General features: G+C 37.5%; 1 protein-coding gene across 10 annotated transcripts in view; it reads left to right on the top strand.

The window, feature by feature from the left end:
• Positions 1-26,216, top strand: part of NCOA3 (nuclear receptor coactivator 3) — an 85,113-nt gene that overhangs the window by 2,248 nt on the left and 56,649 nt on the right. For 7 of the 10 annotated variants that reach the window (XM_080558299.1, XM_080558301.1, XM_080558297.1 and 4 more), the window contains one exon: positions 17,006-17,047. The exons of the other annotated variants lie outside the window; for them this stretch is intronic. The gene's annotated coding sequence lies outside the window, so the exon portion shown is untranslated. The remainder of the gene's footprint in view (positions 1-17,005; positions 17,048-26,216) is intronic. 10 annotated transcript variants of the gene reach the window in all.

Genomic DNA, 26,216 nt, shown 5'->3' with positions numbered 1-26,216 from the left:
TTAATTTCTCTGTTACAGTTGCATAGAAGAGTGTTTTGTTTTTTTTTTTCTTTAAAAGAGAAAGAAAGGGCATCTTGGTTATATTTGTCTGCAAAATCAAGCCACTGATAGCATGTGAAATGATATTGGACACTACAGTCTGACACTGGAGGTTGCTTCAACTCCTGCATTTAAATGAGCCTCCCTTGAAGATGTGATCTTGAGTGACTGTATGACACAGGATATTCTGCATTGTGTTCATGGAAGCTTTTTGATGATAAGTAGTTAGAAATATCTTAAATATTTTTAGTATTTTTTTAAAATACTAAATGACAGGGGAGAAGATGAGGAATAGTATTCTTTATGCCAAGGATATGAGAGGATGGTGAAGAATACCTAAACCTGGATGCTAGGGCAACATGCCTGTGTGCTTTTTTTTCTGTGGCTAGATGTATTGATGTTTCTAAACGTAATGTATTAGGGAAGAGGCAACTGTGAAAGAATTTAGCTGCTACTGATTAAAATCAGAGGACAAATATTCCATAGTAGATTTGATATGTTGCATTTATTTAAGGGAAGGTACATCAAATTCTTTTTCATCCTGTGTAAATAGGAGGTATACTTCAGACAGACCCTATTACTTTAATAATATTTTAAATTTAATTGGTGATTTTTATTTTCTGCTGACAGTTATCAGCAAGCTGATTGTCCTTGAAGCAGAACAAAATTAACTTGCTTCCAAACTCAGTCACATGAAGGAATTTGTCTTTTGTGTGAAGCATATGGAATTACTGTTGGTGAGGTTTTATGCTTTTAGATGTAGGTACAGGTCTTTCTTTTATGTTGTCTAGAGCCAGCTCTATTTCTGACATTCTGTAGAGGTAAGAAAAAGGCAGTTGCTTAAGACAGGGTGCTATTTAAATGAGAAGGAGGAGAGGGGCACCAGAGATTTTGCTGCCCGTTTTACTTATACCCTGGAAACTCATACTTGTTACTGCTGACAGCTTAGGATACAGCGTAAGGCACCTACTTCTGAGGCTGGGAAAAAGGTTTTCCTGCAGCAGTAGTCACTGCTTTTGCAATATGCTAGAAGAATGGAGGTGGTAAGTTCAGTTCTACAGGTATCTATCTACCTTTTATCTTTTTGTTCACTGACTGTGTGCACACATGCTGTTGTTTTTTCTTATTTTTATTTTTTCCACCTTTTGTCACCTTCTTTGTTAAATGTGACTTCTGGTCAGGTACACCTAAACTGTTTGCTGTGAACATTCTTTGGTAGGTTGTGGATCATTGCCTTCTTAGAAACTTTATTTTAAAGACTTTCTGACCATCGAGTTATATTCATTTTTGAAGGCTACAAGCATGGATAGTGTCATGACTTCAAGCCCAACACCATTATAATTGCATTTTATGAAGTATATGCTAGAAACCTGAAACACTAGGAAAGTTCTCCAGAAAATGTAATAATTGTTAGGTCAGGGCAAGCAATCTTTTGTCAAAAAATTGTTACACATATGGTTAAACTACCTAGCAGTTGTGCCCTGATTTATCAGGTGCACCTGAAGGCGAGGGAGGAGGGACAAGAGGAAAGCTGCAGAACAATATAACTCTTATGCTGCTAGCCATAATGATTAGCACCTGCATTAGCCTCAGCTGAGCATGAGCTTTTTGTCATAAAGCCTGTACTCTTTACTGTTTCCACGCTTCCGTGCATGTTGGGATGTGTCAGAGCTGTGGAATGAAATAGTTGAGTACTACAGGTATACCCAGCAGGCCTTTTAGAGACCCATTTTCAAGGTAGGTTTATGTATATAGATGCACGGAATATTGTGTGTGTGAGACTTCTGAGTTAAGATTTTCTTCCTCCTTCTGTTCTCTGCTTCATGGAAGTGAGAAAATGTGTTGTCTGCTTTTTCAAAAGCAGCACTGAAACAGGTTGCGTGTCTAAAACCATTATCAGTATAGTGCACTTCACCTATCTCTTGGGTAGTTGTAGACTAATGCTATTTCTTTGGTAGTGATAGAAGGGGGGACTGAGTGGGATAGGGTAAAAAGAAAAGACAAGTACCGGTTATTTCCCTGGTTTCAGACTGTAGGGCTGTTTAATGTATGGACGAGACTGGCTCTTCAGGATTTACTTTGTTTGCCTAGTATCTCCATTGGGCTAAAACTTGGTTTATGAGTAGCATGACCCAAGAATTTGTTTGGAGTGGTGGCATTAGTAATCCATGGTGTTGAAACTTCCATGTGTGAGGTATGGTAAAAACCTGTTGGACGCTGTGCTGCTTGAACTGAGAGGTTAGCGGGGGAATGGTTAGTTTAGTGCAACTAAGTGCTACCATGTTCTGCTGTGCTAGTGTTTGGGATTAGGAATTTGGAGGTAAAGCTCTGGAATGCTAATGGATGCCTCTAGGTCCCTGTAGATCATCATATTAAATCTGATATGGATTTAGAGATGTTGCATCATGCAAGCTTTGCATAAATTATATCTTTTAAATGGGTTTGGTATTCTGGGAACTGCCTGTTATGGGGATGTCTCATCAGACTTCCTACTACAGCAAACACTCAGGAGGTGCGGTAACCTCAAACTAAATCTTCTGTGGAATAAGGACTTCCTGTTCTACAATGCATCATGGAACTGTTGACTTTGATACTGCTTTGAAGGATTCTTTGTACATTCCATTTGAAAAACCACATAGAATAGACAATGGGATAATCTCTTTGCAAGTATTGTGTTTTGAAAGTGTATGGTTTTCAAGTTTTTGCAAGATGTAGTTATGAGTTACTTTGCTGAAGCTTGTCTTTTCCTGGGAATAAGCTAAGGATTTAGTCCTGCAGGCTTCCTTTACCCATTTTACATAGCATTCAATAACCCAAATAATATTTCCACACTTCCCTATTTTGTATTTTTTTATACTGTAAATCCTAAATTATTACCTACTATTTGTTTGTTATACTAGCTCTTCTGTTTTAGCTTATTCTCTTGATTAGGCAGAAAAGCACTGTGTAAGTTCTACCCCTCTCTGTAGGTTGGAAGAAACTCATGCAGATGTGAAAATGGGAACATAAAAGTTGACTTCTAGCCCTCCTGAAACCTTCTAAAGGTGAAAGAGTTCATCTCAGTGAGGATATCTTATGCAACTCAACTTTCCTTTTCGTTCTTTTTGAATGTCAGCTGCTCGTCCAAAGCTCTAAGGTTTTTCTTCCCTAGCAGGGCTTATGGTTTTGAGTACCTCTCAGGATCACTTGGAGTGGTACATATGTATAAAGGGCAAAGGCAGTGAGTAAAAAGTATGGAGTATTCTGTGCTGATAGGTAGTATTCTTAACACTTAGCTTGTTAAGTCCATTGTTCTGAAGCTTGTACCAATGTGGAGACTGTAAGAAGTGATGAACGCTTATTGTAGTGATTGTTTTTCTGTTCATCTGAAAACCTCTAAATTTTTGCTTTTCTAAGTACTAGGCAGGGCTGTCACTGCTCTGAGCTCTAGCAAGTGCACAAGATACGAAGTGTTGGAGCATAGTGCAACAATACAGCTATTTCTACTTTATATTGGCAAATGAGTAGTAAGCTGTAAGGGTGCTAATTTACTATTTACTTCATATAATTAGTGAAATATGACTTCAGAAATCATGAGGACAAGGTCTGGTATATAGATGGGCTTCTTTCATGAGTTGCATAAGCAATAGTTCACTTTTTGTCTTTTAGACCTCTTACTGTTCTTAAAAATAAGTCTTTCAAATATTGCTGTAGTTCTAGAGAGAACCCTAACACTGCATGGATTTAATGCTTTGTTATTAAATGCCATTTGCCAGATACTGATGAGCTGAGTCATTTACATCTAGATAGTGGTGTGAAATTGAATGCAACTTCCAGTGGTGATTCAGCATGAAAAGTTCTGGTGACCAACTCACTTGTGAACCAACTTGGTCGAAGTACATCAACCAATTTCTGTTCAACTTCTATATGAATGATTTATTTACTTGCCAAAAACCCTAAAAAAGTGACATGCATACTCTCTACTCCAGTATTTTAAGTAAATTTAATGGTTCTGAGTAGTCAGTCAACATAAGCTTATTTTTTTCTTTTCTGCATCAACTGGAAGAACTAAAATCTAAAGCAAAGATAGCATTCCCCTGTTTTTGCTGTGTGCACTAATGTGTAATTCTAACACATCACTGATCATCCTATGGGATGTATTAACAAATTAACCTTGCTGGTTTTGTCAAATGTCTAAGTTGTTTTCACCAGACTTGCTGCAGGCTAGTGAGCCTCAGATCAGGGACATGTCTGTGCTGCAAGCTGCTTTCAACCATGTGTAGCAGCTGATACAGTCTACTTGGATGAACTTTTCTGAAATTTTAGACAACCATTCGGAATGTATGTCTGCACATAATTAACGTGTGGAAGTGCTGTTTCTTGTCTCTTGGAAGCTTATGGAAAAGGAAGTGAAACTACTTCTTCAACCTCATGATGGTGGGTTAAAAATGGTTACCCGCTCTGAGCAGCTTACATTCTAAAGGTATCATTTAAAACAAAAAACAGTAACTTATTTTGTCAGTGCCAAAGACCTCCTTTGGTGACTTCTTTCCACATAAAGTCTGGGCTAAAGATGCTGGACAAAACCAGGGAATTATGGCTCCTGTTCTAGTTCCTTTTGAGCTCTCTGCATCTTTGTTGCTGTGTACTAAAGTAGACGTAGAAGCATCTTTTGCTGTAGTACTTCCTCCTCCGCTTTCTCAATCTTCTGTGAAAGCCTTTCTGATGTTCCCAATGGGGATGTCTGGCTCAGTGGACAGATCTCAGCATGTGGCCTACTAAATGACCACATTTTATGTAATGTTAGGTATCGGTAGATTTTTGATTCTTTGAGCCAGTAATTATACCATTTGTTTGGCTTAGTTATAATTGTTAAGTGTTACAAGAGAGACTCGTTATAACTACATAAGAAGGAAGTTTCAAAATATTTGCTCAGTCATGTTGCTGTAGTTTTCATGTAAGTATAGTTGTGTGGTAGCCTTTTAAAATATATAAAAGGAAATAGATTCAAGACACTTTAGTTATCTTATTTGTTTGCTTAGTAGTTCGATGGCGTGTACTGGTGTATGTTTTGTTCTCATTTTGTAAATAACTTATTTTTGCATATTTGAAAGCAAAATTGTCAAAATAGGAAATAATTTTATGCAGTAAATTGATAAAAATTCCTTATTAAACAGTATTTAAAGTAAATATTTAATAATAGCTCTAAAGGCAACAAAAACAAGAGTAGTCTCTCTGCAAATTGTCCTCTTAATTACATAGAACAAAAGCAGCACCTCTGTTACCCTTGAATGTCCATTTGACCCCCTCCCCCATAAGAGGAAGGGATTCCTTTTGATCTGTATACAGAAGACTGACAGAAGGCATCCACATTGTGTGGAGTAGCTTTTGAATACTTTTGTGTTACACCCATGGGTTTTCTGCTGAAGCTCTCTTCTGGTGATGCATGTTTATAGCTCATAAATAAGACTTGTAGATGTCTGGTGTAGAGCAAGGGCTAGCAAACTTGTCAGGCTGGTAATGCTTATCATTACCAGATCATAAGAAGGTGGTAGGGGTGAAGAGTAGGACCCTGTGAGGTGTGAAATGAGTAGAGATTTAAGAAAATTCGAGGAGAGCCATCATTTGAGAGGGTCAGGGTAGCTTGCAATGTCATCCACTCTAGCTTTATCCTGAACTGCTTCATCTTCCCTTGCCCATCTGTCTGTAGCTGGACCTCAAATGACCTCTATCAAGAGATTAATGTGTAGTACGGTAACATTTCAGATTAGCCAAGCAATGCTATTAGTATATGAGTAAAGTTTTTCATTTTTTTCCTGTCTTAGCACTGCTTTTTGTCGATGAAACTTCTGCTTAAACTGAGGATTCTGTCTAGTCACAATTCTCAGGTTGTTTGAGCTGTACAGTTGAGAAAGCTTTTTAAAAGTCTTAAAGCAGTGGAAATTTCCAGGCTTCACACACGCGCGCGCATAAGATTTAAAGTTCTAGTCAAATAACTGCTTTGCAAGAAGAGAAAAATATGAAAAGGAACCGCAGACATTCTGGATGTCAGCCTGTGAAATTTTCCACTATTTCCTTTAATAACATGCAGGCATGCTTATGTTGCTGGAATTTCAGTTAGGAGTTTCATTCTGACTGAAACTTCAAGCCTCTTGTTGAGCAAATGATCCCTGTAAACTAATTATGGAAAAAAAAAAACCTCACGTGTAAGAATGTACATAAACCAAACACATGCTGGATATCAACCATGGATATTAATATATTAAACTTGCCTTCAATTTCTTGTTTTACAGTTTGTGTTAACTGTTGCTGTTACTAGATGAATTGTCACCTGGCAGTGATCATCTTGTTTCTTGCTGCCAATAGTAATTCTAGACTTATATTTCCAATAAGGACTGCATGGTAATAGGGATCCTAATTGCCATGTCTTTGGTATAATGAAGAAAGAAAGACATTAGGAAACACATCCTGCTCTAATCGTATTCTTCTATAAAACAGTTAACTTTTAAGCCTATTTACTGGTTACTTATAAAATTATTGTAGCTTTAGATACATTGCTGAAAATAAAACTGAAGGGCTCTACAAGTTCAACATCATTTATCTACCTTAAAGCTCTTTTCTGTTGAATTCTTGTTTACAAAAAGGCTCCCTGACCTTTCTCCAAGAACTAGATGACTCTGTACTTTTGAATGTGCCTTGTCTTTCTGTCATTACAGATATTCATTGTTGAATTATGCTCTTTTGGGTTAGGGCGCAAAGAATCCTTTATGTTATGTTTTTCGTTTTTGTTTTTGCTTTGCTTAAATGCTGGTGTGGGAGCTAAGGTGGTATATTGTGCAAAAAGCAAGAGATGTCACAGTAAACTGACTTCTTTCCTCTATTAGCTGGAAATAGAAAACCGTAACCCTTTAAATGCATTCCTATGGAATGCTGTCTTCCTGACGCCATGCACTGCACTTCCACCACAGCTCCGGCCAAGTCAGGACTGTTATGCTTCCTTTCTCTTACCTATCCTCCCCTTACACTAGGACTGGGGCTCTTGCACTCAGCAAACTGATTCAATAGAAAATTGTCATTCCATTCCCAACAAAAAAAAACGACAAACCCCCAAAGTGAGCAAAACTACCCAGACAACTTTGGGCTTTCAGTTTACCCCCTAGTTGCAGAAACAGAAGTTCTGGTGCAAGGGAATGGCTGGGGTGGGGTAGTAGCAGCTGCAGCCTAGCAAAGCTAAAATTGGATGGAGTTCCTGTAAGACTGTTCCTGAAACAAATGTGTTTTAGAGGAGACTCAGGTGGTACCTAGGTGTAGAAGTTCAACACCCTTTGTCTACCCTGAGGCTGTAACTAGTAAGAGTTGGTGGAGTTATGTCTTATTACTGATAGTTCCCTATCTGTTGCATCAGCATTGGAAAATTAACTTCAGTCAAGTCAATAGGGATTAAGTAGATGTATTGAGTGCTGTTCTGAAAGCTGATGTTGAGAAACCTGCAAATATTTGATATGGATTTGTTACTAGTGTAATGTAAATAGGTATTGCTAAACAGAATGACCTGCTGAAAGGGTAAGTACTGCAATAATGCTCTTTTGAGGTAGAATTAATCTATCGGATCACTTCTGCAGAGACCTAGAAAATGAGCAACCCTGTGCCATTGGGCCTAGTGTTGAAAGACTTAACAGGACTGTAGGATTAGAATATATTGCTGCTTGTTGTGAAAAGCTTTCTCTTGTTTGTTTCTCCTATGCTTTTGTAGTTAGTGGTTCTTCATAGGTGGTAAGGAATGTCCTGGTTTCTAGGTTGAGGTTAAAGACTGAAAACTGTAAAGATTGTGCATAGTTGGTGATACTTGTTTCTAAGTCAATTTGCAGAGTAGGTTAACATATACAGCAGCATTTGTAGGATCAGTACTTAACCTGCTGTGGAACTGTCACTTAAGCTGTAGCTTTTACTTGCATCTAATGAAATTGTTTTTGTCTGAGGATTTGTTTTGTGGGAATGAAAACAAAATGGGAAGGGAGGACAACAAGACAGTACAGAACAAGTTTTGTCCTACTATATGCCACAAGTGCTTTTCATGCTTAGTTCTAGATTATTTTCAAAGTAAACCTGGGCAGTTAGGCCAAAATAAATAACTACGTGCAAAGCTGAAGACAAAGTATTGTACTCTGATAAAGTATGTTTACCCTAGGAAGCTATTGCTAAATAGAAACTTATTCAGTGTTTATATGAACACTTGTTCTAAAGGAATATGTCAATGCCTGTACACAGATTGATAGGACAGGTCAATTTAGAATATAGCCATCTTGCTTGCAACCGCACAGATGTGATGAAAGTAAGAAGTGGAACGTGACAGTAATTGATAAGATCATCAATCTCAAATAATACTTTTTTGAGCCAGGGTGGCAGTGTTTCCAGACCTCCAAAAGCAACATAGCTGAACCCTTTTGATTGGCAATTGTACTATAACAAACTGTCACCAAAATAATTGATTTTTTTGGGGGGGGATTTAGGGCCTTATGGAATATCTGCTTAATATTGTCTGGGAACTTCCTTCCCATTTTGTCGTCTTTTTTTTCCAGTTGCGTATTAACTTTTATCAGCTCTTTTGAGGTGAAATATATAGTTCTCTGCTTTTCGCTGTTTTCTTTAATGCTTCAGTATCATATGAAGTAAAGTGGTAATACAATGTGCAGTTTTCTTGATGAATTAATTAACTTGTGTAGGGACAGTAATATTGATAACCTCTACTTAATGCTTTTTTTTTTGAGTTATATTTACATATATGTAGCAGACAAAGCTTCCTTTCAGGGAACTAAGCAACTCTACTCCTCATGTAGCTTTAGGGTAAAACCAAATCTCTGGTCTCTTACTTCCACTGTTAGCTCTGTTCTCTCCTGAGTGATTATATTGTCTGCCCTTCTTACTGCAGTGGGAAACATTGCTCAAATTTCAGTGATTGGAAACCCCAGGTAGTAAGGTCAGCAAATCAGAACACCATGACACAATTTTGGAGAAATGTATGGCCAGACAGAAGGGAGATTCTGTTAATACCCTCACTGACAGTTGCTGTAGCGTGAGCTTGTACCTTGTAGGTTGTATCATCGAAAGACTCTGTGAATCCCATACTGGGGGAAAAGCTTCAGACAGGTGCGTGACTTCTCTATTTCAATGCCTATGTTTAAAAAAAAAAAATCACAAACAACAAAAAAAGAGATATCCAAAGATACAAATCTTACAGGTGCTGATCACCTAAAGCAGGAGAATATAAAAAAGAAATGGAAGTGAAGGTGTGTCTAAGTAGTTAAAATTAAGTGGTGTGAAACTTTGGGGGGTGGGGAGGAAGGATGTGGTTTACTCTTTCCTCAGCATTTTTTAAAAATAGGTGTTATGTTTTGAAAGGGACACTTTAAGGAAAAGATGTGTTATTAAATGTGTGATAACCTATTATCATTTTTTAGTTGATAAAATGAGATCACTGAAAGAGTTTGAATGGAGTATTAAATAGACAATGAAGTATGAGAAATCTTTCTGTGTGGCTGTAAATTAAATTTAGGTATGCTTAAAGGAGCTTCTTAATGTCTTTTTGAAAAGAGCAAGGTTAGAGACAACTTGTACTGTCGTCACTTTCTCTGCTTCCACAGAATCCTGTATTCAGGCTTTCTTAAACTCAAGGACACTACAGTAGTGCGTGCTGTGTAGAAGACAAGTGTTCCTTCCGAATTTCCCCTGCAAGTTTGCCTAAACACAAGCTGTATCATTAACTTCTCAATTAGCAAAGTGTGCAATTGGAGTGGAGGTCTGGCATGTGGATCAAGTTTCACAGGTTCTTCCTCCCTTGATGTTAGAATAGACATGAGCTCTTTTTATTAATTCTTGCTACTTTTTATGTATCTTTTACAGTCTTAAAAAAAAAAAAACAACCTATGAATTCCCTTTACCCTGCTAATACTTTTTAAAAATACTTTGCAGGTCACATTGTCTACTAGGGTTTTGTCTCTGCTAGGGTACAGATAGTATTGCAGTCCTTGAGATGCCTCTGTACGCCCTTGTCTCTCTCCTTTTCCTAAGCAAAGATCAAGAGAGTCATGAAAGTTAAATGTAGGTTAACTCCTTTAGGCTACAGTTCGTGGATGGAGGAGCTCCTCATCCAGGTTTCAGGGCAGGTACTTGACTGAATTAACTAAAAACTATACTCTTCAGAGGAGTATTGAAAAGGCTATTTTAAAATATACGTCTTTACTTCTAACTGAAATTAACTTTTAGCTGACAGAGTGATTCCACTGGTGTGGAGGAACAAATGTTTTCCTTTGCGATAAGTGCAAATCCATGATGCTGGCTGACTTTCTCTGAGGCAGAACAGTCCTAACTCTTGTTTCTAATTTTAGGTAAAACAAATGTTTTACCTATACTAGAATCTCTTGGACATCAACAAATTGTGACACTTATCTGATTTGGCCCTTTCTCCTAGTTGCAGTGTAAGGAAAAGATGGATCTTGCAAGTGCAGTTTAGTTTTAAAGGAAACTTTAATATCTGACTGCTAGAGTTTTATAACTAACCTCCTAAATATGTTCATTAATCCTTTGTCTTTAAACAGAAATGGTTCTACTGAACATTTCTGTTAACTGGCACTTTTCAATTCTGGCTATTTCGTTTTTATTCACATTTACGGAATCATCCACTTCTTCCTGCTCTGCCAGACCTCACAAGAACTAGTAGCATACTATGTAGAGAAAAAGCTTCTTGGGCCACACAATTAATTCCAGGTTAGTTTGAAAATTTATTCGAGGTGATGAGGGTTGCACAGGTGGAACTGAGAATATTCTGGCATGCAAAAATAACCCATTTTGCTCTCACTTTGCATCAAATTTGACCCCGTTAAGCTCTATAAAGTTTATTTCTATTAGAGAATTTGAGAAAAGATGACAAACTTCTTTCTCCAAGCTATATGGTATTGCAAGGTGTCTGTGCTAGACTCATTTGGTTGAGGACCACCCTCTGGATTAAGACAGTGAGTAGTTTCAACTTTCCATAGTGCATTATTTTAGGGTACTTTATTTAACTCCTGCACTGTGTGAACTCGTACAGCCCGTGTCACTCGTATTTATACAGAGAGCAGACAGCGTCTACCACAGCACAGGTTTTTGAATTGTAAAAAAAGGGGGGGGGAACAAATCTGACTTCCTCCTTAAACAGTGAGCCCTAATGCAGGGTAGATGTCCTTATTATAGATGGGTTGCACCAGGCTGGCGTTGTCAGCTGAGGATGTACGGTTGTGGTGGGGTTACCATGGCGACTGCCTTCCAGGAGCTGCTCAAGGTCACCCAGCAGTTGCAGCCCGGAGTGCTTGCTGCTTAAGCAAAATATCCTCACCAAACATCAGTCCGGATGCGATCGCTGCCTTGAGAAAGCAACAACAGGGAGGCAAAACAGGGGTTTATTTTGGGGTTGAGGGAAAAGAGGTTCTCTTTATTCTGTGTTCCAATCCATCAGATATTTCAGGATTCTTCGAGTCATTGCAGTAGGGCGGGGTTTGGTATCAATGACATGTGAAAATTATTTTATTTAAAAGCAAAACGCTCATAAAATAGAAAATGGAATTCTACGTGGAATCTGTAGAAACCTGAAGATCTTGACTAGAAATTGGTGACCAGCCCTGAAGCTTGTAGTGCCAAAGCAACTGCCTGTACTGGTGGAAATTTAATCAAGATGGTGAAAATTGTTGTGCTGAGCTGAGAATTCAGAACTTCTTACGTGTAAGGGTTTCTGTTATGAGATGTCCAGATTCATTCTTGCATCTAAATCCTTCTGGGTATAGTTTGAGAATGTCAAATACTCTAACAGCATTTTCAGTCAAATACAGACAAATTCAGAGATCAGGCTAGAGAAGGAATTTTTCGTGAAGTTGATCGTCTGTCTGAGGCTACAAGACTTCATACTGCACACATAAAATTGAATCCATTAAACTAAAATTTCATTTGAATGAAAGTGCTGTGTCCTTGGTTTGGATAGTTATCTGATGAGTAAAAAGCCACCATGTTTTATGTGGCTTTTTGTTTGTGCTTTTTTCCTCCTTTTTGGATTTAAACTTGGTTTTCTTCTTTCCTCTTACATCATTTCTTGGTCTAAAGTAGTAGCATGACAGCAACAAAGCTATCATTCAGCAGATGATATTATGGCTAACATCTCATCTCAAACCTCTTTCATAAAGTGGTAAGCTTTTTTTTTTAACTCTTCTCTCTTCCCAGCATCCATTCTACTAATGTATTCAGACAGTAAATTAATCTTCCTCCTGCTTTTTAGGCTGAACAGACCTAGAGTTCTTATAGCTTCCTCTCAAGAACCTGTATTAATCCCCCCCCTTTTTTTTGTAACCTTCTGATTAGTTTGTAGCTTTGGGGGATTTTATTTCCAAAGTGATTTTTATATATTATAGTAAGGTACTTTACAGAGCTGTGTCCAGAATAATTTGTTAACATCTCCCCAGTTGTATGCAAGGAGTCATTTCCTAGAGCCTGATCTGGATCTAGATTTGGTGCCATTCCCTTGAACTGGATTGAACTGGGTTTGGAGATGTCTGTTGTTAATAAACATAACCAAGATTTAAGTCTTGTATTTATGACCTTTAAGAGTTTGGATTAGTTTGGAGTTTTTATATAAGCAGGTTCAGTAGCAGTGGTTCAGGGGAACCTCCAGGCTTGGAGTACTACTAGTGCTACACAGCAATGTCAGGTGAGCTGGTACTTCTGTTGCCAGGTTAGTGGGGTGTGCATATCTCTTAAGGAGGGAATGAGAACGTAAGAGCTAAGGGTATCAGATTAACAGTCCTGGTGGTCTCTGTTCACCTTCAATAAAACAAGCCTAGAGCCCAGTAAGGGATGGGGGGTAGTTGTAGATTCAAAGTATTAGTAAAAAGGGCTTAAGAAAAATCTCTTATTAAAGTCAATCTGTAAGACATCTATCTACCTGTCTGCATCTTTTTCCCCCAAAGTGAGCAGTCTGCTCAAATTTTAACACATTATAGCATGAAAATACAGGTGTGTCTATTGTTACAGTGTGAGGCTCTAGCAAGAAAAGAACAATTTTCACCTGTGCCACATGATCGAGGTTTCCAGGGCATGATACACAAGTTATTTCCTCATGATATGAAGAAGCACTTCATATCTAAGCACTTAATTCCTTGACTACAAAATAAGCAAAACTGGCTACTAAGAAATTGCACACAGTTCCCTATTTGTTTGAGCCATGGGGCTGGTATCTGCATTACTAATTACCAGGGATATGCTTCCAGTCTGAGGTACAGGCTTAGCACCCCAAAGCTTCAGTGTAACCCTGAAGCTGTGTCACAGGATGTCTATCTTGTTGCTCTGGTCTGGTAGCAGGTGCTGAGTTCCATGGTAAGTGTATCCAGATTCTAGCCAAAGTTCTTGCTGCACACAACATCTTGGCTACATTGCTGATAGAAGGTAACTTCAAAGCTCCCTTAGGCACATTCAGGCAAATTTAATTACAAGAAATGTGTATGAGAAAAACAGTCTGATACTCCACAGCTGTTATAGATTTCTTGAGGGTGCAACTAGTTCATATCTTTTAACAAAATCAGGTGTGCTAACGTGGCAGACAGTGGCAATGTTTTGTTCTGAGTATACATGCTGGCATTAAGCAAAATAGACTCAGGTTTAGCTATGCTAATTGCCTCAGCCACTAAAAAATCTTTATTTTTTTTTCAGTAGCAAGGCTGTTTCAATTTTCTAATATAACACTTTAAACAAAAGGTTGGATACTTTTCTACAGTTGTATTTGCTCCCCTGAAAGTTTCTTCTATTATGGAGCTCTGGTATTTAGTAATTCCAATCCAGTCTAGACTTGTTTTTTTCTGAAATAATAAAAAAACTTGCAAAACTTCCAGGCTTTTCTTACTAATTTTATTTGGTGAGGAAGACATTTCACTAGCATTGCAAACACTGATTCATTTATAAAAAAGATTCTAATGTACTGTTAGAAATGAAACCCACCCTACAATACAAAACAAACAAACGAACAAAAAAAACAACACCAAAAGCACTATGAACAAAAATGTCACTGCCAGTTTGTTAGTGAGCATGAAATGGAATATTTCTCTTCTATAGTTATGCTGGCTCCTTAGCATCAACAGTGGAACAAAATATGTAATAATTGCCCCATAGAGATCTTAGCTAAGTCAGTTGAAACAAGGATAGGGCGATTGATTAGTCACAAATGCCAACCCAACAACAAAAACAAAATAAAAGAACACAACTGAGAAGCGGCTTGTTCTAACCTGCTTGGTGTATTAGCGCATTTTTAGCATATTCATTCTAGCTTAAAGGCCCCGCCTCCAAACCAGGCATTTCGTAAACTTCTCTGACTTTTCTCTCTATCTTTGCATAGAAAGTCTTCATGCATTTCAATATTATGCTCAAGAACCTGAGGGGACATGGAGTAGAATTCAGTAATTGCTTAAGAACTTAACACAAAGCTAGCCACCAGCAGTTAGTTTTTAGCTGCTGTTTTATAGCTGGCAGAACTTGCATTAAGGCTTGTTACATAAAATTGTGTTGTAAACACATTCTGCAGAACAGGTGAAGCAGTTTGAATATCAATGACACTTTTTTAACTCTTACAAGAGTCTTCCCCAATTTTATGTAGCCAAATCAGCTGGTTTTTTTTTTTTTTGGGGGGGTGGGTTGGGGAGGGGGAAATTGTACAACAGTGGCTGCAGAAGGGGTTCCTGGGGACGTACCTGGCACTGGTCCTAGAAACAATGCGAGTGGTGGTTTGAGGGCGTGACTTGCAGAATCAGGCCTGGGAGGGAGTTCAGAGGCTGTTCTAGAAAAGCTTCTAGATACAAGTTGGTGTGTTTTAGAAAGGCTCCTGGATGTCTTCCCACCAAGTCTTAGAGGCGTGCTGCTTCTGGGTGATGGTTCCAGATGTGAAGCTAGAGATGTCTCAAGAGATGGTTCCTGAAATCATCTTAGTTTGTAGAGGTGATGCTTGGAAGTTATTCTAAAAGTGGTTCTAGATCTGACTCATAAATCAGTAGCTGAGAAATTGCTTCTTGCTGCTCTCATCACATCCCAAATCTGGGTTATTTTTATTGTGATTGTTACAGGTCCTATCTGACTTCAACACCTTACTCTGAGCACTTCAGTTTTCCATCAGTGACTGAGCAGGCGTTGGGTTTTGTCAGTGTGCTTTTGAGATCTGATGTTTGCTTGCAGTGTGTATCAATTCTTGAATGAGTCTGGCCTCCAAACGGGGTTACTCTCGTGTGATACGGGTACTGCTGCAAGCAGGAGTGTTCAAAACCAGTTTGTTGTCTCTTAAAGACAAGCTAGATGCTATTTGTTAGCATCCTTGAAATGCAGAAGTGTCTTCAAGGATGGGCTTGTTTTCAAAGGCATCATCTGTCTTTCAGATCACTATTATGTAAACTTGGCTCTCTCCTAATAAGTCAGTCATGAGAATAGTCTGGGTTGGTTTGACCTTGTGAAATGCTTTTAAAAAGCATCTTCAGCAGGTCCTACAGCAGTGTCCTAAATTTCACTATTAAAAAGTTATGCTAAATGAATTGTTCCATTGCTGTCAAACTATATGAATGTGAAGACTGCTTCTTTTTGTGAGCTGAATCAAAGGGGGAGGCCAGTTTTCTGTTGTTTCTTAAAGTTTCGGAATGAAGCTTGGGAAGCAAACGATGATTACGAAAAATAATAGCAAACAATTAAGTACTGCTTTGTTAAGCAATTAATAATCCTTTATTTGGCATATTGTGGCAGTGGAAGATTGCTAGTTTGCTAGATCCAAGTAACTGAATTATTTGTTGGGCTAAACATTTTATTTTGTAAGTACATAAATTCCTAGCTGCAGCTAGGAAGTTGATTTGATATAAGAGCTTATTTATTAAGTTACTGCTAATGAGAAGGGACTTGACTAAAGTTAAAAATAGAGCACATTGAACTTGACATGAACCTTAATATCTTTTCCAGCTTTTACAAGGATTGTACTGTGAATTGTGTATTGTTTAGCTGGTTTATCGCTGATTAAAAGTATTGAAATAAACAGTACATTATGAAATAAAGCCTCTGTCGTTGCTTTGTTTACATTTTGGATATCTTATCTAAATGTTACTTTGCAAATTCGATGCAAAGTTCAAGCTTGAACGTGGGATTTCTAAGACTTATATTTTCTAAAGGCTAAATATATTGTTGAAGATGCAAAACAACTGAAAAATCTTTATTGTCAAAGCCTAAAACAAACTTGTTTTGTTTACTTAGATGCTGGATAAAAACAGTGGTAGATCAGATATTTCACTATGTGGAGTTTGTTATACAATATTAAAGACATTTCCAGTGTTTGAGCTTAGTTCTACATAGATCTTTCTTAATTCTGCTTAATATAAATGCATTTATTGACTTAACTGCCAATTTATGAATTCCTTTATAGACGTGAGACTTTGATATTGTGTAACACAATTTTGTAAAGCTTATTGCATGAAGATTTGCTATGCCAAAAAGAGTACAGTGGTCTTAAAGTATAGAGAAAGACAAAGATCAAATCCATGGAACAGCTTTTGTATGAGAAATAAAATTTACCAGAACTTCCACCATTAACAGTACATACTGATCCGTATGAAATAACCATGGGTGTAATGGAAAATCAAGACGAAGAAAGTGTTTTGCTTTTCAGCCATTTCATTTATTTCCCTCCTATTTTTTTATCACATGGCAATTTAAAAAATAAAAATCAATAAAGGTACTTTTACATAGTGTGGAGCTTAAGTGCAGAACTTGCTGCCACAGAATATTACAGCTGTGTTGATTTTCATGGGTTCAAAAGCAATTCATATACTCGTAGAGGAGAAATCCAGCTGCTGGGAAACTCGGTCCTTGTGAACCAGGAAATTCCTGAGCTGGAGATTAAGAAGTTTGAGAGAATGCTGAAACAGTGATATGCTTACCTTGTTCTTTCTAGGCTTTCCTACTGGCTTCTGTTGGAGAGAGAACACTGTGCTAGGTAAGTCTTCTGTTTGACTTGGTTGTCCAGGGCTACTTTGAGAACTGATCCAAAGAATACACTGATAGTAAGGGGATTTGGAGAAGGGATAAAATAATTGCAATTCCCTTAGAGAAATGTATTTTCTTCTGTTATGTATTAATAATCTACAATACTTTATATATGCTCTTTTCTACCTCCCTTAAACTGAGGAAGTATATGGTATTACCTGTCTTCAGTGCACTCTGTAGTATCTAAGGCTAGTAGGCTCCTGGGGATACCTGGGCATTTAAAGAATATTGCTCTTAAAAGGAGTGGGATGAAGTAATAACATCCTTTTGTGTATATATTTGCCTTCAGTTCTTAATTTTCTATCACTGGTGCCAAGATTTTCTTATTTCTGAAGTAACTGATGATGTAAATACTTTGCTCAGAACAGTTCTTCTGAAACAGTGGTGTTGAAATGGAGTTTCTCAGCTAAAGCTGTTTGGGCCCAGAGTGGGTATGATGCTGATCATCAGGGCGTGGTTTTTTTTTTGTCATAACTCAGAGTAACCCATTTACCCTTCAGTACTCAAATAGATAACTGTCAAGTTTTATACCTATTGCTGAAGAGTATTGAAACTGATAGCATGTCTGGACATCACCTCTTTCATAGTCATCTCTTTTGGTAAGCTTAGCCTCTTTACTCTGCAATTTAGCAGGATGGTCTGTGATAAAATTCAAGTGACTTGGCTTGGCTAGAATAAGGAAAGGTTAGAGCAAAATGAAGAAAATGAAAGGAGACAGTGAAAGGAAAACCTTTGGAGAAAGTTCTTGTCTAAGCACAGAAAAAAAGATTGTTTCGTTTCAGATAGCTGTGCTCATTAAAATGTTCCTAAGCAATGATTTACAGACAGATGCCACAATGAGGTAAATAGTATGCAGTGGAGAGAAGGGATAAATAACTTTTGCTCTTGACTGGATGGAGACATATGTCTAAGCATATTGTCTGTCATAAATCTACCTACGATGGGGGAAAAAAACTACTATATCACAGCATTTATATCTTGAAAGACAGAATTAATGACATTAGGTTTGCTTCATACGCTCTTGTGTTCCCTCCATGCTATGCCATGTTTATCCTGTTATTACATGTATGATGTCATTTCCATATGTGAGAATCTGATGGAAGCCCAAGAGTTGGTAAGGTTTTGTAGCTTTCTGAATCTTAATGGATTTTTAGGTACACTAAAAATGCTTAGTGGGTTTTAAATAGAAAACACTGAAGCTATGCCATGCCTAGAGACAATAATAGTGACTTTACTGCTACGAATTAAATTTGATGAGGCCCAGGAATATAAAGTTCTGACTGATGTACATAAACATAACATCCCTTTCTTTTAAATGCAATGTCGATATGATGTACTGTCATAGAAATGCAATGTGGTGTTTTGTTTACCAACAAAAAAAACACATAGTATAAACTACACTTGATAGGTGATACCTTCTAGTTTTGTGGCATAAATACATGACTGGTGCTAATTGGTTAGGTACCATGTTTGACACACTCACCAGATGCTAATAGAAACCTCCTAGTATGTGAGTGTGACTGGATATTAGCTTTAAAGCTTAGCATCAGGTTATCTGCAAAATTACCTGCAAGTCTGCTAAAAGAGAGCATGACTTGTTTAAATTATGGTGGATGCATCTTGGACGTCCTGTTGGCAGACATATGCTCAAGCCGTGGTTCCCCAGCTCATGGTTTTATTGCATGTAAGCTACAGTTCAGTTGATCTTCTTGGGTGGGAACTGAAGATACAGTGCATTTAAGAAAAAGTAGTAGTATTAATAATCTAAAAAAAAAACCAAAAACCTCTATCCTGATGGTCCCTCCAGTGCTCTGTATAAAAATACATAAAACTGCTTCCTAATGTTGTGAAACTATGCAACCATTTAGTCATTTATCTGTAAACAAGGAAGCAACTGGATCTGAAACAAAACATTACAAATGTTTTGGGGACTTGAAGAAGATGGATGTAATCCATTCTTCTGTTTTTGGCAGTCACTGACCTCTTGTATTAACTTCCACAATGGTTGCAAATCTTCTAAAATTACTTGGAATTTCTGTGCTAACGATGACAGTGTTATTTTGGAGAATTCTGCAGATAAACATCAATGTATGAGACATGCTATTTGTATAAACAATTTAAGGAGCATAGCTGGTTTTCTAATTGGTAAGCAGCTATTACAAACATACCTTCTGTGTGAATCCTTGAGAGGTTAGTGAGATTTATTGTACAATTTCTTTTTAATGAAAGTGAAGGTTTTCACTTCTTCAGGAGAACGTTAGAAAAAATAGAAGCGCAAGGTTTTCATGCAATGGAAATGGTTGGTAAAGAATATAAAATTCAGTACGAAAAATTCAGAGGGCATTTGAGAGCTTTATTCAAAAACATTCTGGTTTTGCTATTAAATGGAAAAAATCCTTGATGGTAGGAATTAATGTTGTCATCAGGAATATATAGTTTGTTTCCAGTAAAGATGGGAATATTAACGGATGTATTAACGGATGTATGCAAAATATAAAGGATTTGTGAGACTAACAAAATATACTGTGATTAAAACAGTAGTGAAAAGAATGTAGTGACACATCTTGAAATTAAGACGAAGTGGGATTAATTGTAAAGTCCCTTTGTCTTAGTAACTCATTATAATGGTACCAGTTTATCACAAGGCTGCAGTATATAATTCTCTCATGATAATGTGTCACTGAAAATCATAGAGATGTTATGCTAGCATCAATCTAAACCGTGCTGACAAAGCACTGTTTGAGAATTCTGTTCAGTGAAGGTTTGGAAGGTTTCTTAGCAAAGAGATTCCACAAGTTGTCTGGAACCCATTCCAGCATTCAAACTCTTTGGAAATTGATATTCATCTTTTTGGAGGTAGTAAACCCTGCCTCTTGCCCTTTTGTTGTAGGACTCAGAAGTGAGTCTGTGGCACTCTAGTCTGTAACATCTCTATAGGTGCTATTTTCCATTTTGCATAGCACTGAAGAAAGACACTAACCCATTTCAGTTTAACTTGTAAACAATTGATCCCTGAAATCTAACATTTGAGCCTAACACTGACATGCAAAACCACATTACAGCTTTCATTTTTTTTGCAGTAGGTTTTAGCAGGTGCTAGTGTTACAACCATTGGAACACAGAGGATGGGTAATATTTGAAATACAGTAAGATAATCTGACTGTACAGTGGCAAAACAAATTATTCTAATTTGAGAATTATTCTGTTCTGTCCTTATTTTGCAGTTCAGTTGAAGGTAGTCTATTAAGTTTTGGTCAGTATGAAAGTGAAATACAGGAAGATACATGAAAACAAGTGGAGGAAAGTGGATTTTTAGCTAATGAAATCCTCAGATAAGCTATACTGTAGATACATAACTGTCACTTCAAACTCTGCATGCTAAGCATTAGCATTGAACTAAATGAAGGCCTCTTGCTGCAGTGCCAAATATACGGTCTGTGTACATTCAAATTTATTCAGAGATGTTAATTACAGCATTGAGCTAGGAATACCTCCATATTTCAAGGTCAAATTGTGTTTTAGAAAGGTCCCTTTTGCATTAAGTAGCTCTTTTCACTCCTTACAATGAAGCAAAAATAGTACGTAAGCACTGATACCGTGCATGGAAAACTAAACTATTTTGACTTCATTTCTTCAGTAACTTCCTTTGTTTTCATTCTCCGATCTTGTAGCTCCTCTTCAAATTTGAGTGTCCAGTTATGCCAAAAAGTCAAGAAACTTGATTAACGTACTTTTATTATTATTAGGTTAGAGGGTAACAAGATCAAATTTTAAAAGCAAGGGGAATGTGTGTGCGTGGCTCTTTGTTTTTCTTAAAAAAAAAAAAAAACACAAACAAACTAGTTTAATAGCCTGATGAAAAGAGATACTGAGTAGACTTTTCAAAAGCACTCTAACACATCAGGCATTTAACTCCCATTGAAGCCAGTTTGTGAGTCTGTGTGTATGTAATCTGAAAACCCTTAATGGATAGCTGTCTTCCCTCCTCTTCTCTCCCACCTGCACTCAAATACTTTTTCAGAAAATGATTCTGTGCTTTTTTCCTCTTTAGTTGTGGATTTACTAACCACAGGTTTTGTTTTGTTGTTTTTTAAGTAAACTTAGTAGTTCACATTTAAAATGCTAACATATCCAAAGCTTTGATTAAAATCAGTGGGTTTACAGTGTTAAATAATACATTTACTGACATTAATTCTATAGCTTAGTTCCTGTGGAAACACGTGAATAAATGTCCATAAGTACTGCATCTGCTGAGTAGCAAAATGTGCCTATGGCAAGTCGATGTGATTTATGGACTACATTTCTTTCCAGCTCATGTGTCGCCACCCCCCTATTGGCTGGTGTAAATATTTCCAACAGTTAAATCAGTGATTTAAATGCCAGTTGAAAATCTGCTGTGAATGAATAGTCTTAATCGGAAGTTGTGGTCTGTGATAATCAAGACTGCATTTGTCTTGTTTACTCCTCATAGGAAAAAAAAAAAGCATCCTAATTTGTATGTAATTGAAATTCCCTATGTACCTTTACTGGGCAAGGCAAAGTTACGATACGAGTCTTTGACAGAATTGAATTCTCCATTTTAAGACCATTTTATATAGGTGTATAGTAAAGCAAATGTATTTGCTGAAATAGTAATGTACCTTGGAGGTGATACAAGAGACATAAGTAAATCTATAGTAGGTTTTTTTTGTGAATTGGCGGGTGCCAGTCCCATGTAGACACAGCAATGTACTTAATTATCTACGTGCAACTGGGGTTAAAGAGAGAGGTGTTGAGTTGGACAGTGATTTTTAAGTTTTTCTGAATGATTTCAGAACATTAATATTTTCAGTGTAACTTTTTTGTACACCTTTAAAAAGAGAATGGAAAAAAATAGAACAAAAAAAGAAAAAAATAGAAAAAAGCGTTAAAAAAAAAAAATATGGCTCTGTTTGCCAGCAAGGTTGGCATGTGGAATTGGACAGAGCAGATGGGAACATCGCTTTGGCCACTGGTCTGTGTGCTTTCTGTATCGGCTAGCCCCTTTTAGCACTACTGGGTGAGACCCCCATCTGCTGTTTCAACTGGGATCCTGAATGGGGGGGGCAGCCTTCGCTAAGCCCTTGATCCTTCTGCTGCCTCCTGTTTTCAGAATGGGTGGGGCAGCATAACCTAGAAAAATGTCCCTGTTCACCAGCTACTGGGCTGCCAGGCGCTTTAACTGCTTCATAGCTGGCAGGTTCATAGGCAAGCTGCTCCTGGTCTTTATAATACAATGATAAAGCATGTTCTGTCCTGTCAGCGTGGAGGAGCAGTGCAGCGACAAAGCTTGCTTGGTTAGATAAAATACTTGAGGATTTTGGCAAGTGGTTTAAAACACAACTGAGCATGTGCAAAGACTTTAAAGGCAGTTACCATCTGTGCAGAGCAGCAAGATGAAGTTTAGCTTGTTTAGAGATTTGAGCAGTTTCTTTCCTAAAACTTTTAACTTCTCAGGTGGAATAAAAAGTTGCATTTTGTTCAACATAATTATCCACTCTGTTTTTAAATGTCTGAACCAATTTTATGCAAGTCTTCCACCAAACGTAATTCTGAGGGGTGTGCGAGAGAGTCATCAAAGAATTAGAACGGGCTTCTGTGATGGAAAATGTTAGGCATCCTTAACCACAGTGCCTGCATAGGTAATGATATGCTTTAGTATATTTTTCTATTTCAGGCAAAGATGCCCACCCAAAACCAACAATGTTCTGTTCCTTCTACTACATCAATTTGTCAAAATGAACTTTCATTGAGCAGATCCTCCTAATTTTAGTATGAAACTTTGGATGCAATGTTGGCTATATCAAGGCTATTTTAAAGATGAAGTATATTAAGTTGTGTGTGTGTGTTCATAAATAAAGCCAGTGGGGCCCATTTCCTAGACAAACAGATGCCCTTGCGGGGAATGTCTGTTGGTGTGTGGTTTTAAACATTTTCCAGCAATCCTTTCCTTCCCCCCACCTCCTGTTTGGTACTTCAGATTGTACAGTTCTTATTTGTGCACACAAAAAGCAAAAATAATGCTCGGCTTTGTTTGGTACAGGTCTTATTTTCATGACCTATAAGCTTTGTGTCTGGAAGTGGAAGAAACTGCAGCTGTTTGGCTTCATGTGTAATGTGAATGTGGCATGTTTGTAAAATATTTTTTTTAATATCTTGAATATTACAGGTGAAAACAGCTAATTTCTAGCTCGTCTTGTAAACAGCAGGTATAGTCTTCAGAAACTAGAAAAATACATGCTGTAGACTTCTGGAAAAAGCTTGCATGCTTAACTCAAACGTGTTTTTCCTAAATGGAGTCAGAATAGGGCACTGTGTAGATTGGGTGGAGCCTCGGAGTCTCAGAGGATTGAGATGTGCTGTTAATTCAAGGGCAGTCGCTCATTAGCTTTATGAGCTACATAATGTAAAAACTGTACATTTTCCAGGGAATTGCATAAAATTTAGTAAAGGATCCTCAGAATTGTTCATTATTACAGACACGCTGCTGCATCATTTTCAATCTTTTTGCTTGAAAACACAATTATACAGACTGACTTTAGTTAATAGGTTACTTATGTGGTGATCTAGTAAACACTCTAAATGTTACTCAAGTTTTGTAAGTAGTGTATTTTAGGAGACAATGTTAGAAATTTCTAGTGTCTTCCCATCCCCCAGCTTTTGAGCTCAGAGGAGTCTAGTTTGCTTGCAGCTGCAGTGGTAGGCATCTTTCAGGAAGTGACCTTGGCTTGTATTAATCAAATTCAGAACACACAGAAAAGCTTCTTGGTAACATGCTGACTTGATGTAAAATTTTATAGCATCCATTTTCTTTTAAAATGAGGCCATCTTATAAAAAGGGAATTTATTTGTGGTACTTCAGTTTAAAAGAATTTCTCTGAAAAGACATGGTATTTAGAGAAGGTAAAGAAACAAAAACTAACTGCTGTTTTTACTGAGAGGAAAATAGCTTTTTATATATGTAATTAGGTCTTAAATTGCTCTTAGCAAAACTGGTTTTTTAACCTACCTAAATTGTGAAAATAGTGTTATTTGATATTTTTTTCCACTGGTGTCTTATCCATTTTGAGCTAGAGTAAAAAAAAAAAAAAAAAAAAAAAGCCTGGTAGTAAGGTCTGATCTCAAGATTTTCATGATGCCTTTAACTTTTTGATGCATTCTAATCACTTACTACATCTTTTAACAGCTCTCAAGGCCTTAAGCTTAACCACAGAGTTGCTGTATTGAGCTACTATGCCTGTTTGCATAGATTGAGAAAAGAATCTACCTGTGCCTGTTTAAGAAATCACTGTTGTCTGATTCCTGGAGCAGCTTTGAAGAGCATTTGCATTATTTCCTTCGTTGTGCCCAAAAGTATTTTGTGAGTTGGGTTTATAAAAATGGAAGATTGCTTGCAGTATTTTCAGCTGGCATAGCTGTTTGGAAGAATGTCTGTTTATGTCTTTATTCTTCCTTGGGACCTATGCAGAGGGCTGAGACCTGAATATCTTTCATCGTTCTGAAGTGCTGTGAAAGCCTTGAGATTCTTGAGTAAGATAATTTCCAAACTGCATGTTTGTGGAGAGTTAGTAATAGCTGCCACCTGACTAATGTTTTTTTCCCTTAGGTTGTCATGGGCATAATCTCAAACAATCTGATATCTGGTTGTTTTCAGAGTTTGAAAAACTAAGTACTACTTTATTGGCATCTTCAGCATAAACCTCTTATGCATGTTGATGGCATGTTTACCCATTTTACCTCTTCACAATTGTATTCCGATTGAGATCTCTGCGGAAAAATTAACAAGAGTATGCTAAGATACATGTTCTCAAGTGTTTTCTGGCTTTACTGTTAGAAGCTGCCTGTTTTGGAAAGCTAAATTCCATGTTGTCTACCCTGTAAGTGTATGCCATGACTTGCCATTCCACTTGGTATCCAGTCAGTTGCCAATCATTTACTTCAGGTCTCTACTTAACCCTACCCTTTTCTGCTGCCTTAGGATACTTAGCCTAACAGATGTCTTAACTACACGTTTTACTCCTCTTTGTGCTGCCTGTATTATATTGTGTTTATTAATGCACCAGACTAAGAACTTTTTTGTTGAAATGAAGGGGTGATGCATCCCTTGCTATCTGCTTAATTGTAGCTGACACTGGCTTTCCAAGACCAAGCAGAATGCAGTCATAGGTTGCCATTCCCCTGTTATTCAATATTACCTATCTTCATTCAACATTTTTGTCAATCACCTAGAGGATAAAATTGGGCACAAATTTTGGGATACTCCACCACAGGCTGATGCATTGAGTCATTAGTGCCTGTGATGAAACTGTGTTGCTTGTGATGATAATTCTGACTCTGGAAAGCTTTTGTCATAATTTTGTCCATTACAATTTTACACCAGAACTGCTGATTAGGGGATGACAGAACCTAAGATTGTTAATGCAGAATGGAGGCATACCGTGGAACGAGAAACCTGTTCCACATTCTTCCTCTAGCTCCCTAATCCTGAAATGAGTGGAGACTAGGATGTTTCTTGTCTTTTTATGTGCCAAAACAAGAAAAGCTGTTTAAAATGTCTGGTGTCCAGACCATTCAGATTCTTTTCTACTTCTGTGGCTGGATGCGGGTTAACCCACAACTACTCCGACAATTAACTCCATCCCAGCCAAAGCCAGAACACTAGATGTTTGCTCAGAAGTGCTCATTGATATACTTATTGTAGGACAGGAGCCTCTCTTCATGCTCAGTCATATCTGAGCTTCTGATTTTATTAGTTAGTAAAACTTATTCTGGGCAGCAGAATACAGTATTGATATGTGAGCATTACTGTATTGGTTCACGTTCAGGGGGTGCTGTATTAACTGCAGAAAGTTCCTTTCTTCGTTGCCAAGAGTTTCATAGAAGGAAATACCTTAATTCCTCCACTGAGCAGACAGTTAAAGGACTTGGTGCTACTTAGGGCCTAGGTCTGAAGGTCTGGGCTTCTCAGGATGTTTCTGTATATCCTGGTGGGCTTCATAAATCTAAGAAACTGATCTTAATCCAGAAATTAGGTTACCTAATCATTTTCATTCTGGATTTTTTAAGCTTTACTGTATTTTGGGGGACCTCTACCTATAATT

Source organism: Anser brachyrhynchus (assembly GCF_964034855.1).
Source record: "Anser brachyrhynchus genome assembly, chromosome: 16".
Lineage (NCBI taxonomy): Eukaryota > Metazoa > Chordata > Aves > Anseriformes > Anatidae > Anser > Anser brachyrhynchus.
The sequence above is the reverse complement of the archived record's forward strand: the minus strand, read 5'-3'. Positions and strand labels throughout refer to the sequence as shown.